Source organism: Manacus vitellinus, unplaced genomic scaffold, assembly GCF_001715985.3.
Source record: "Manacus vitellinus isolate BGI_N305 unplaced genomic scaffold, ASM171598v3 scaffold_47_pilon, whole genome shotgun sequence".
NCBI classification, from domain to species: Eukaryota; Metazoa; Chordata; class Aves; order Passeriformes; family Pipridae; genus Manacus; species Manacus vitellinus.
Window position 1 is genome coordinate 1,593,505 of NW_021940585.1, and position 13,985 is coordinate 1,607,489.

The following is a 13,985-nucleotide window of genomic DNA, read 5'->3' on the forward strand; positions in this document are numbered from 1 at the left end:
AACAGCTCCTGCCTCTTAGCAATGCTTTTCCTCCGTACGCTTTAATGACATGGGGAGTATTTCACATCAACTTCGTCATGGCATTTATTATTAAACAATTAACAGGTATCTTAATAAATAGCTGCTCATCTCTTAGGGGTTGTCTCGAGTCTGTCTCGAGTCCCATCAGATGTTTCTAAACATCTGGATTATCATTAATGAATCTGATATTTTTATCTACAATACAGGCATCTGTAACTTGCTTGTTACATGACTTATCTTTTATGAAACCTTCTTAAATACATTATTAGAGGTGGCCACAAAGGCAACGGTTTTTCTAAACGTTTGTGTATTTTCCTTGTAAATCTGCATATAATTCCTCCTCTCCTGAAGCAAAAAAAAAAATCCAAGAATTTTTGTTACAAAAGACAGGCACTACTTATATTCCACAGAGTAATTTCTCCAAATACTAAAAATAAGACAAAAAAATATCTTTCAGGCTTATTTTTACCCGTTCTGTACTCAATTCTATAGGTTAACTCAAACATCTAAAGAGAGAAGAACCTTTTCTGTAATATTTTGTAAAACTCTTCTAATTAATACTGTTTTCCTCCTTGGAAAAGCTGCTCATGAAAGGTGTGTAGGTAACATAGATTTGGACCAAAATATTTAATTTTCAACACGAACCACCCGCCCAGTGCCCGCCCAAGCAGCCCCGGCTCCAGGACCACCATCACCCGTGCAATTTCCTGTATTGTCTGTTCATAAACAAGCCAAGGAGATATGGAGGCAAATACCTTTCTGTGCAAGAAAAGCGATTTCACCTCTTTCTGCTCTCCTTCCCAGCTCCTCTCTGAAAGTGTCTGCTTCTCTCCACATGTCTGGACAGCCACTCAAGGAAAGGTAGGACGATCACTCCAACAATGCTGCCTTATCAGAGCCCGATCCCCCCACGCCACCGGACAGAGATCTACTCCTGGGAGCGTCCATGAACGAAACGACGTGACTACCAAATCCAAGACATCCAGGCTACTGAAGGAAATGCAGAATCACTTTGGGGAAAAAAAAAAATCGCTTTTATTTGGCACAAGTTCTGGTATTTTTGCCACGTTTCTGTGCAAAATTTTATGGCAACGCCACCAAGTTGCCTTAAACTTTCAAGGCGTGTTACTGTTGATGGCGTCTCTGTTGTGTATCACACCTTAACGTGTGCAGGATACACAGAGAGAGCAGTAAACAGGTTGTTATCACAGTTCAGCTCCAGCCTTGGGAGAAAAGCAAGGGCTTAAAAAGCCAAGAACAGCTATTGCTTTTAATATTTAAATTGAGATTTTTTTTATTCCTGAGATGAAAACTTTCAAGGCAAGGAGGCAATAAACAAAATAAACCAAAAAAAAAAAATCCCTAAAAAAAATATCCTCCGGATTACATCAGCTAAATCCAGGCACTGCCAGCTCAGTGGAAAGGTCAGATATCGTATTCACCAAAAACAAGAGGACACACAACAGGTTAAAACGCTACCGTCCGGCAATGACCGGCTCTGATCATACCAAGCCGATGTGTAAAACCATCCGCCCGTCCAAAAAAACAAATTAGACAACAGTGCTCTCTGGTACTTTACAAATCCAGGAGAAAGGAGGGCTGTTTTATTGAATATAGCGAACAAACCTTTCCGTCCGGCTATTCCGTGCAGCCCTGCGACTCTGCGTGCACCGAGTAGCCTTACGCTGCTAACACAAAAGCTCACTTTGGCAATTCCAGGCATTTTCAGTGCTCAACATACGCCAAAACTACCCACTCTCTGACTTTGGGCTCGTTCCAAAAGGTCCTTTTTTTTTTTTTTTNGAGAGAGAGAGAGAGAGAGAGTGTGCATGTGTGTAAGGAGGGGGGATCTGTGGAAATTTGTTAGAAGGAATTACTAGTGTTATACAGCTTGCTAGGGTTTTATTTTTTTTTCTTTTTGGGGGAGGCTGTAAGGGAGGAGGAATACCATTTAGTCTCAGAATATAAATGACTGGATTTTGCTTGAGAAAAAAAAAAGATGGTGGGGGAGGTGCAAAGAATTATGCAGGCAAGTAACAATGAGCAAATTGGACCCTTAACAATACAGCACAAGGTCATAGTGAAAGTCACCAGAGTGGGGTGGTGGGGGTGGCTGGTGGTAGAAAACAGATCATGACAAATAGCTTCCCATTTTGCAAAATCTGGTAGTTAATGAAAATAAGATGCATTTGAGTTGTCTGTGAACACCTGATTTTTTTTTTTTTTTCCCTCTCTCTCTCTCTCTCTCTCTCTCTCTGGTTCTCTTTTTTTCCCTCTCTCTCTCTCTCTCTCTCTCGCTACAGCCGGTGCCACGTAGAGACGGAAGAGTTGGGCTCAAATATGGCTGCAGCCTCCAAAAAAGAGCCAAGTCCCAGCGTCCCGGCTTCCCCCTTCCAGACGGAAAACAAAATGGCCATGGAGCAGCCATTTTGTTTGCTGCGGGATGGGAGGGAGAAGGGAAGGGAGGGGAGACGCAGGCCAGGAGGGAAGGATGGGGAGGAGAGGGAGGGAGAAGGGCGGGCGTCAATTCGGCAGGAACCCAAAAGCTCTGCAGCGATGCCCGGGTGCGTCCTCCCTTCCTCCCGTCCGGCCCTGCAGCAGGACTGGGGTGGAGGGACGGACATAGAGTCGGCTTTTCCAGCCCTCCCAGGCTGGTTGAGCCTGAGTTGTCCAGCCTGACAGGGGTTACACTTCTTTCCCTGGGCCTGGCTGGCACCTCCATCCCGCCCGCTGGCATGGGCAGGGTCCTGCCCGGCCGCTGCCGGCACCGCAGGGCTTGGGCTCTGCCAGAGCTCCCGATGGGAACCGGGCAGGAGAGCGGAAACCAACCCAGTAACGTCAAACTCCTGAACTTCCCTGGGCAGGAAATGGTGTAAATAACACCCGCAGGGAGGGGGAGAGGAACCCGGCGTGGGCGAGGAGGCCTCGGGGACAGCACGGCCTCTGCAACCCGGATCCGAACGGCACCGGCGGGAGGAGCAACCCAAGCTCTCCTTGCTCAGTCCCCTCATGATGAGCCTGCCCCAGAAACGCAGGCTCTGTCCAGAAGGGCCTTGTGCCTGCAAAAAGCCTCACAGAAGCTCCATGACTTTTATCTTTCTGCCCTTCCACGGACCAGCACCACAACTGCCCATCGTCTTGGGCAACCAGAGGGGCATTTCACTGCACCCTCATTCCCTAAAGCACAGGGCTGAGCTCCCAGTTAGCATCCAACAAGATGCACAGGTGAATCCCACCCTTGACCACAAACATTAAATCCCTTCAAATCCTGACCAAAAAAAAAACAATGAGAGGTTTTAGAGCAAGACAAACACCTCATGACCTTTTTTGAGAGTACCCAGCATGGAAAAGCCCTTAGGAGGACACAAACCAACATCCCCTGGGCTTTCCACTTCTGTAGGTGGGACAAGAGGTGAAAATCAGGACTATTCCCAGGATTTAGGATGGGTAGGAATTTGCAGTGCCCTAAGGATGCAGAGAGCTGGAAATGCCAAAACCTAGCACATCTTTGAAGCTGTTACAGGACTTGTAGGAAAATCCTCTAAGGAAGGTTGTTAATTGGACAAGGCACTTTTTGGCATATTCACATGGGATAAATTTAAGCACAGGAGGTTGGACCTGCCCAGCTTTAGCTGGTCACTGGGGAAGGAAATTTCTCTGCAGAGTAATTCCAAGCAGAAGCAGAATGCCAACATCTCGAGTTATCCTGTGAAGAAAGCTGAAATCTTAAGACTGTTTTTAATAACCACTATTCCTTACTGTCTGATCCCCACCAACTTCCTGCAAAGTAACCTAAGATGTCCAGATGAAAATTGTTATGGATTTATTGCTTAGTAGCTTGCTATGATTGATTAGGCTTATTAAAATATCCCTGAAAATAAGCATCACCTGTAAAAAACTCTATTGAGAGCCTGCCCAGGATATCCTGACTTCATATGGACTTGGTCTCGAGCCATGTGACCTCAGAGGTAGGTTTATGCACTTCAGATTAACCTTGAAGTCTGGGAACTTTGAAGGCATTTAAGAGATTCAAGTCTGGTTAATTTTACTAGGATTTGGGAAGGCAAGGCTTGCTTGAAAATGCCTTTGCACAGAAAGAACAGTGCATTTCTCGTGCAATACTTTTGCAGGAGGAGCAGCAAGACAAGTTGCAGGATGAAGACCAAAGGGCTCTGGATAATTATAGCAATAGATAAGAATTATAGCAATAGATAAGAATGGCCACATGCAGCATGTCAGGTTGAAGCTAAGAATGAAAACCAATTTCAGCTGCTCTGGCACCAATACTCTCTTCTAGAAACCCCCTGACAAACTGAGGAACTCTTATTCTAACTGAATATAAACACAACAGAACAAGATCAATTCACAAGACAGTCCCAATAACAGGGTCCCTGGATCAACTAGGCAGCACCTTCCTGGTGGTCCTGAGATGAAGCAATATGGAATTAGGGACATGCATAGGGCTGGGATTGCTGAAGATATCAATAGCACACCCAAAATTGTCTATAGCCCCTCTGCACTAGTTGCTTATTCAATATATCCCAGTCAAATGGGGGAGTGCACAGGGTGAAAGATGGGAATACAGAGAATAAACAAAGGGGGCTCTGGCTGTTTGCTGGAGCCTCTTTGGGTCTTACCCTTCTGGTCTGATCACATCCCAGTGAGCCTCTACAAACACAGCCCCACTGCCATCTCTCACATGCTCTCTCCTCCCCACATTGGCCATTTTGCTTCTGGGTCATGAAATTTAGAGTGGACTTTCGAAAATGTGAGTGAGAAGGTAACGGGGTTTAGCCATTTGGTGGTGAGAAAAACTTTCCTGGTGAACGAGAAGTGGCACTGGCTTTTTATTCCTTAGTTGGTGCATGTGGGTGAAGCAAATTGCCTTCTCTGGGGATTTGGATGGTTTGCCAGTGGTACTTTTCCTCGCTGGGCCTGAGCACTCTCTTGGGAGTTTTTCAGACTCCTTCATTTCTGTCTTGAGGGAACTGTGTGCACAAGGCACCCTCAGCAGCAACAAAATCATTTGGGAAGGGAAAAAACCCAGACTTGACAGCTGAGCTCCTGCATCCAGTCCTAGTGAGTCACTTTGCTTCTGTTTCCTCCTTTGGGAGACAGATATTCCCTACCTGGGATGCTGAGAAGGTTAATTAGTTAATGTACTAATTAACCGAATGTGCTTTGAACAATGGAATTGCTTGAGGCAGTAGATCTCATGAAGGTCTAAGTCTAACACTGGCTTTAACAAAATTGGGCTCCCAGTTCTTATCAGCTGGGACACCTTGCCCTCAGCCAGAGAGAAAAGAATTGAACTTACATGCATTATTCATACTATTGCCACAGCACTTCTGGGGTAAAAATGGGCAGAGTCCATCCAAGCTCTTTCCTGCCTGCTTCTCCCACCAAGGATGAAGGTGGAGCTGCCTTCTCACAGACACAGCTCTGGGGCTCCAGACCAAGGAAACACAGAAATCCAACCCGGGGTTTTTGACAGCTTTGCTGGTCTTTTTGCTACATGCCCAGCAGTCTGTTTGTGACCCACATCCCACCCTGCTCCAAAGGATGCTTGCACACGAGGCAGTTTCTCCTCCCTCTTCCAGAAGGTGGATGGTGGCAGAGATGGCAGAGAGCACTCTGCCTGCTAAAGTGAGAGGTGGCTTCACTTTCCACATCACTGGGACCCATCCCAGACTGGATTTGGAGCTGCATGAATCCTGCAAGCCAAACCATTTTAGACTTTGGCCAGTCCTGAGTTCACTCAAAAGCCATTTTATGCAGCTTGAAGCATCTTATGTATCTATGGAGGCAGCTGAACAGGGAAGTCAAAACCCATAGAGAAGGTCTAAACCTACTGAAAGGTTCCAGTAGAGATATAACCACTGGAGCTGATGGGGACTGCCTTGATACAGAAACCTTTCTTGACCTTGCACTGCATCAGGGTGCCAAAGGTACCCCTCAAGAGTGACACTGTTCCCAGGCCACCCTGGGTGACCTGGACAGAAGAGAAATCGTGACAGTTCAGGTTGCTCAGGGAACTGAGTTTGATTTCCCAACATGAAGCTAAATTCCCCTTCCACATCAGCTCTGCAAGCTCTGAAACTCTGCAGGTTTAGCTGAGTTCCTCCCCAGCTGGAACAGCAAAGGCAATGTCACAGCTATTTCTTCTGTGTCACATTTATACAATGCAAAGACCTAATCTTAAGAAGCTGAAAATCATAATTAGGCAGGCAAGAACCTACAGTCTGAAAAATTCATCCCTCTTTAGTCTAGTCTGAGGCGTGTATTGTATGAGACTCTCGAGGGCTGAGTTTTCAGAGCTGCATTTTCAGGGCCCTTAAAATAAGCAAGATTAGCAAATGTTCCCACCTCCAGCAGTTCTGACAAGGACACCAACAGACAGATTTTCATCACCCTTTTGGCTGAGCCTTTCTGGCACTGTGGACAGATTTTCTACATGCAAAGTTCTTTATAAAACTCCCCCCTATAACACAGGAATGGCACAGATTCCTAATTGCAGCCAAGTTTGACCACAGATACCATTACATAGATCCAGCCCTTGGCCCTCTTTGTGAATGCAAAAATGCCTTGGAGAAATAATATTAATATGGCTTTGCTAATTGATGGTGTTTTGTTGGCTTTGAAGCATCTGTTGATGGACCATCCGCAACTGTCATTTCCTAAACCCAGTTTTTTTCTTCTTGTTTATCTTCCCTGGCCTTGTTTGCACACAGCCACCACCCAAAAACCTCTCTCTGTCCAGGGAGTAGGATTTATCACTCCTATTTCAGTAGCAGCAGAGCACAGAACAATATAGGGCCTGTGCAAACAACTGCTGCTGTTTTCTTTTGCTTTTCATTTATTCCTTAGTGGTAAATCAGTGCATTCCAAACCAAACAAAAATCAGAAGATTTAGGACCCAAAGAGCAGACCAGAACAAAATAATAGGGGCTGAGGACAGGTTGCATTTAGGAATGAAACAACAAGTAGGCCTTGAAAGCATATTAAATGTTTAACCTGTGCTGCATTCCTCAAATTGTTCCTGGCTGTAATGACACTTTGGCACTCAGCAAATGGCAGGATCAGGTGCCTGGGTCCCTGAACACCACACAGGGAGAGAACTGGGCTGAGCACAGAAACTGCCCGGGGTAGGGACCATCTTTATGTGGTGTGATGGATCCCCCAGGACACTCCAGTGACCACAAGCAAGAGCCCATAAGTGCAGGTCCTGCAGGATACTGGGACTGGAATCTACAGGAAAAACCTGTAGATTTTTGTCCCAACTCTGTCACCAAGCTTGACCTTTCAGAAGACCATAAAGGGCCATGCAAGCTTGAGCCACTGCATTACAAAAAAATACATTGGTCCACACACCAGCTTCTCCTTTGACTTCATTTCAGCCCAAGCTGACACACTGGCCTGACACTGTAAGCCAATGCAGGGCTGCCACCTGTTTTTTGCATAGCTGGACAAGATTGTCAAGGGAAAGAAGGTGAAATGAATCCTCAGGACCCTGCACCAGCACTTCTCAGCTTTAACAGGGTTCTTACAGAGCAGGACGGAGAGCCCAGTCCCTTCCACGACCACGTGGGGACCGCGCAGCCCGTCCTCAGGATCCCGTGGGATGAACGAGGCTTTGGAGCCGGGCAGCCGGACAAATCCACCTTTACCTGCCCGTGGTAAAGCCGAGCTCGGACGAGCGGGCAGTGCCCGGAGAGCTGAGCTCATCTCCGTGTTACAGCGATCTCTCCGAACGCCCGTTCAAAGCCCTCTGGAGGAGGGGAAGGGGCTTTCCCTGGGCTCGGTCCCGCCGTTCGCAGCGATCCCGGTTGGTTGGAGCGGCTCTCCCGGGACTCCCTCTGGCCTGGCCGGCGCTGCCGATCCCAGGGGGAGGGAGAGGGAGCAGACGCCGTCACGGCTCAGAGCGAGCCTTGTTCTCAGCCTGCCTGGAGTGGCCATGGCAGACACGGATGAAAGCGGTGCCCGGGAGGCATCTGCCTGCAACGAGGCGTGCGCGGCTGATGCGCAAGGATGAACAGATGGGTTGATTACACAGGGAGAAATGGACACTAATCGTATCCAGATTCACCAGCTGCAGGATTTCCTCCCGAGCCCTGAAGTACAGGAAGCCCTTACCTGCTTCGTTATCCTGTCTCTGTTCATTAGCCCCTTCCCCCGCCCGGGGAACCGCATCTCGCTAATCCCCTGGGCAGGGCAGGGCCGGGACTGCAAAACTGAGATCCAGATGGGAACTCCCACAGTGCTCAGGCATGGCTGGGTCCAGCCTCAGGTCAGGGGCCGATCCTGGCTGTCAGATCCAGCACAAGCTCCACTAGCTCAGGTTTCCCTACCCTGGGAGCTCGTTGCCAGACTCTTCTTTTGCTGTTACCTCTCTGAAGAGTCTGGAAGATTTCAGGACTAACAAGAGCAAGTTGAACAACAGAGACTGTGTTGGGGTTCAACACATCATTGTGTGTTCTCACATCTCTGCTGAGGTGCGGCCACTCCTGGGGTGGAGTGGGATGTGTGTTAACAGCACATGGCTGATGAGGCCAGGGAGAGAAGGGGGTTTCGTGGATGGAAAACAGCAGAGGCAACCCCCAGCAAGCTGTAGGACAACTGGCCAGACTGAACTGGGAAGTGCTATTGGTGACCTCATCTCTATTCTTATTCCTGGGACACTGAGAGCTGCTGAGTTGTTTGGTTTCATCACCTGCTTGGATTTTGTGCAGCCAGCTTGGAGAAGGAGCAAAGCCCTCCTAGGCCCCTTTATCCATGTCCCCCTGCATCCATCCCAGCTCTCTTCAGCTGCAGTAATGCGCTTCCAAGGCAGAGTGGCTGGAAGGATGATCTTAGATATACTCCCTTTGGGCCTGCTCAGCTCCCAAGTTCTTATCCTGATCCTTCTCCCAGAAACTGAAGCTGTTGATCACATTGGTATCAGCCTCTGACCTGACTTTTGGTGGAATCTCCACATGAGAACTGCTCAATAAACAGTAAAATCCAAGCTGTTGCTCCGAGTTGGGCTTTTGGGACCTTCTCTCTTGCATGCCCAGGGTGCCTTCACTCCCAACCTGAGCTCAGGCACAAGAAAATGAGCCTGCTCCCATCCTGCTGCCTGCTCCCAAGCCACTCTGGCTCCACGTGCCAGGATGCCACGTGCTGCCCCTGCAGCCTCCATTCCCCTCACCAGAGCTGATGCCCAGTGCCATACAAGCCACGACTGAAGGACAGGAGAACCACTCCCTGAATTCTTGGTTTTACTCCCAGAACCTCCCTGCCCAGGCAAAGCTGCTTCAGGTCCCCACGCCTGGCACTGAAGCATCAGCACAGATCATCCCGTGAGTTCAAACCAGACCCTGAAGACTGAGCCAAAGGTGGCTGTGGCTGCCCTGCAGAGCCCTTAAGCTGGAAGGAGGAGGAGAAGGAGGAAGCAGCACAACGCTTGTCATGGTCTTGCAGGTGAGGACAAACCTCCTGCCCAGTCCTGTGTGAGCCTGGACTGACCTGGGATGAAGGGCCACCTCCCTTAGGCTGGTCCTCTGTTCCCAAGCCCAGCAGGGCAGTGACACTGAGGTGCTGGCAGCAGCCACAGGACAGAACAGCACTGCTGTGGGAATGAGCAGCAGAGGTGCTTGCAAAGCCTCCACCCCACAGACTTCCCAGAACCCCAGAACTGGGTGATATTTGGTTGTGTCATCACCTCGACACCACAACAACCACTTCTTAGACCCCACAGACCTCACTTCACGCATGTGTTGGTTGTGTCCTTCACTGGGCTACTTCTCTTACATTTCCTGTGGCCAGGACTATCCTGTGAGCGACCTTAGCATGCCAAACCCTGCGTATCTCGCGGGCTTTCCAACTGCAAAGCCAGACAGCACAGCTCAGTGCCCATGAGCAACCCTACAATAACAAACCAGCCACCTCGCTTTGTCCCCCCAGGCCTCACCTTTGGCAGCAGCCAATTACTGAAGTTAAACAGTAGCTACGAGCAACTCCAGCACAACAAACTGGTACTACAGAAAAAAAGCAGGGGGAAATTAGGGACTGAGAGAGGTGCAGGAAGGAAAATAAATGGTGTTCATTCTTCTGATGCCCAGATGTGAGGTGGTAGAGGGTGGATCAGATCAGGGTGTGTCTGGACACCGTGTTCTCCATGGTGCATGAAGCTTCCAGCATCAGCTCTCCCTTGGATGGGTTCCTACAAGGATCTTGCAAAACTTTTGCCCCCAGATCCATTGGAACAATTTGTGGAAAGCCTGAGGATGGGGCCTACAAAGCCCAAATTCAGTCTCACTGCCTTTTACCCCTTCTTTGCCTACCAGAAGTGGTCCCTGGAGTGGTGAAGCTGCTCACATGGATGGTCCAGCATAGGGGAAGTTTTTCCCCTCGGGTCTGGCCTGTGGAAACACAGAGCTCAGCGTTTTCTGCAGCTATAAATCAGGCAGTTCTCACCAATTTAAGTTTTGCTCTGAGTTGAAGGGGGGGGGCGGGTTTAAAAAAAAAAAAGAAAAAAGGAAATCACAATCCAAACTCTGCCTTGGCCAAACTTGGTCCTTTTAAGGAAAGGAAATTTCCCAGAGCCACCCTCGACAAACCTGGGGGCCTGATCCTGCTCTCAGGAATGTCTGTGCAAGTCCAGAGTGGCTCTGCTGCTGGCTGGGGGGCTACAGCAGCCGACCAAGGCTCAAGCCTTGGAGCAATGCTCCTGGTCTCCCGCCGGGAGATGGAGCAGAGCAGCCCAAAAGCAAACTGGGTTTTCAGAGGCAATAAACAGCAGAAAGGTCCAACTCCCCATTTCGAGAATTCGTCCTTTCTGCTGAGCCATGTTCTGGAAGCACAAGCCCTATTTTGCTGCGAGCTGTGTGGAATAAAACAGCTGTGTCCCTTGGCTGGACGGCGCTTCCAGGGGTGCCAGATGTTTTGCTTAGGACACGTCAGAAGAGCCTTGCTTGAGTTCAGACTTTCTCTCCTCCCAGGCTGCTCACAGGAGCTTCAGTGGTTTGTTGGTTGTTTTTAATATCTGCCCTCCACCAGCTTTTCTCAGGGAAGCAATAGGGATTGGGAGCAAATTGGGAAAGGTCTGGTTTCACCCCAACCCCTGTTTGTATAAACAATCTGCAAGGGAAAAGCTGGACTGATGAGTAAAACACTTGTGCTTGCCTTCTCACTGGAATTAAGGGACTGGATGTAACCTAGTGTGTACACAAGCTCTGCTGAAGAGGGAATCCCAACACATTTTGGGGGTCTGACCCCACAAATGCCTGACTGCCCCTAGCTCCTGCAACAGGGGAATTTCAGCTTCTAAACTGAAGGAAAGTTGGTTGTGAAAACCTACCTACGGCTGTGCTGAACGGGGGTTCAGGGCTGGACCCTGGTGTCCCAGACACTAAACCAAGGTGCACGAGGTCACAGAGCTCCCTTTGAGGTGCAACAGCCAGGACAACATCTCTGGGAGGCTCTCACCATCCTGCTGGGTGAGGCAATTTTGGGGATATTCCCGGAGCATGGCTGATAGAGCCAGTGCAGGCTGGTGGGTCACGGAGCCAAAGTAGGGCCGAGGCATTTGGGTGCTTTGTGGCCAGTTCAGAGGTTTTACTGTAGGGCCACATGTCACTCACTGGAAAAGGTTTTTTCCAGAGAAAGGAGGAGGAGTGGGAAGGCTGGGCAGGGGGGATGAGGAGGAAAAATTTGGTGAAGGAGGAGGGGTGGCTTTCATGGCTCCGAGCGCCTGTGGAGTGCACAGCGGCCGGGAAGGAGGACCCTGCCCTGCAAACAAGCTGCTTTTGTTGTGTCCCAAACAGGCCTAAATTAAGTTTGACAGAAAGAGGGCAGATTCACCCTCGCCAGGGCAACCCCTGGGCCTGGGCAGGGCCAGGCCGACCTGAGGAGCTTCGGTGCGGCGGTGCCAAATCTCGCCCCGGTGCGAGGCGTGAACCTCCACGAGGCAGGAGGTGCCGCGCGGCCGAGGAGGGCCCCGTTAATCACCCCGGTGCCTTCAAAAAGCAGCTTCCTCCCAGCAGCGCCCGGCTCGGCCCGAAGGCCGCCATCGCTCCAGGAAAAGCTGCCTCCGGAGCGCTCCCTCAGCCCGCTCCCGCCCCGCTCCCGGGCATCTCCCCGGCCCCGCGCCCGCCCTGGCACACCGTGCCAGGCGTGGAAAACCAGCCAGCTTCTAAACAGTTAACGCTGACAAAACCAGACGGCTTGAGTTCCCTCCTTCCCGGATCGCTCCTGGTGTAATTCACCCCCCCCCCCAAAACGATATAAAATTATCCTCCTCCCCTGACCTCACCCGGGTTGTCCTCGCTGCTGTCCTCCCGTCCTCCCTCTCCCTCCGGCCGCCCTCCCCGTGCCCCCAGCCTGCGCTGGCGTGGCCGGCCGGGAGCAGCGTGCCCACCGTGTGCCCGGCGCTGGGAGCTCCCACCACGTTTGCTGCGGCTGCCATGTTGAATTGCAAATCCGACATGATTCGACATATTTTTCCCCCCTCGGTGGTGCTCGGTGGGGAGTTAAGAAGCGCCCGGGTGACACGCACCCAGCCCCGGGTGGCTCTCGGGGATGTCCCGGGTGGTGGGGCGAGGGCGGGGAGAGAAATCACCCTCCAGTGCTGCTCCAAACACTGCACGTAGGGACCTGCCTGTCTGCTATACATCCCTCTATAGGAGACCGATTAAAGTCGGGTGTTTTAGCACCAAGGGCCGGAGGATTCGGCGGGAAGGGATTTCGGGGAGAAGGCAGGTTACAGCAACAACAAAGCAACGGAGCAACTGGAGGAACAAAACGTTATTTCAAATCAAAAGCAAAAAAAAAAAAAACCCAACCGAACGAACAAAAAAAAAAAACCAAAAAAAAACCCCAAAATTAAGAGTGAGGTTCGATTTCGTACCAAGGCAGCAAGAGAGACGCACCGTGGAAGAGAGTGGTTTTGTTGTGGAGTAGTGGCTGGATTTAGCTCCGCTTATCCGGACAATCATCGGGGAAGGATCCTTTTCCGAGAAAGGCCAGTTTGAGTGAGACAGCTTTTTTTTTTCCCTTCTCTCGCTCGCTCTCTCCCCTTTCCTTCTCCTCGCAGCTCAACGCCAAGAAATGGGCGGTGCCTGGATGCCAGGCTCCATCCGAATGAGACACCCAAGGCCAACGGAGGCTGGCACAAAGGCGAGCTGGCAGGAATTCCTGCACTCGGAGCCGCGCGCCCGTGGGACGAGCCCGCCGCCTCCCAAAAAATCAACCTCCGACACCGCCCGCTCCGGAAAGTTGCCCCATTGGGCTCGAGAACGCCCCATGAGGCTCAAGCACAGGGCAAAAAAAAAGGACAAGGGGAGGGAAAAAAAAAATCCAAGACCTTTCTTTGCATCGACACAGGTTAAACAAAAGGCCTAGGGAGGTGGATTATTTTTTTTCTGCCCTCCCCATGCTCCTTTTCCCGCCTGCCCATGCCTCTCCTCCCTCCTCTTGTCCTCCATTGCCATCTCCCTCGCCCGCCGCCCCGGCGTCCAGGCAGAAATGAGCCCTTGGCTCCCTCCTTCCTGGTTTTAGCACGACAGGAGGTGGCGGGTCCTTGAATAGGAACACACACACCCAACGCGAGAGGGACCCGATGGGGGGAGAAAAAAAAAAGAGGACAAAAAAAATTTATATACATACAAACAACAACCCACCCACCATGGAGGATGGTTGGGAGCAGTCGCTGCCAAGGGTGGCGGATTGGGGGCGGTTTGGGTGCCAGGGGGTATTTTTGGCCTTATTTTGTTGCTGCTGTAGCACCTGGTTTGTGCCGATTGTAAAAGGGAGTCGCGTCGGGTTGGGGAAGGGAGCAGAGGGGGGGCAGCTGGGGTTGGTAGCGCTGCTGGGGAGATGCCAAAAAACCAAAACAAAACACGTTTTCATTTTGTCTGCACCAGCCTGGGCGCAGGCGAGCGCGGGAGAGAGGGAGGGAGAGGGAGGCGCACGCCAACAGAAACCCG

The 13,985-nt window shown here is 50.6% G+C and overlaps 1 long non-coding RNA gene across 2 annotated transcripts in view; it reads right to left on the reverse strand.

The window, feature by feature from the left end:
- The window catches only part of LOC108640889, a 7,564-nt gene extending 5,747 nt beyond the window's left edge, over nucleotides 1–1,817 (reverse strand). The window contains exons 1-2 of one of the 2 annotated variants that reach the window (XR_003916073.1): nucleotides 1,648–1,817; nucleotides 777–1,008 (exon numbers count right to left, since the gene is read on the reverse strand). This is a non-coding gene — a long non-coding RNA (uncharacterized LOC108640889). Of the gene's footprint in view, nucleotides 1–776; nucleotides 1,032–1,647 lie in introns of both variants that reach the window. The other variant, XR_003916072.1, reaches the window with a different exon arrangement.
- Between the last annotated feature and the right edge of the window lie 12,168 nt (nucleotides 1,818–13,985).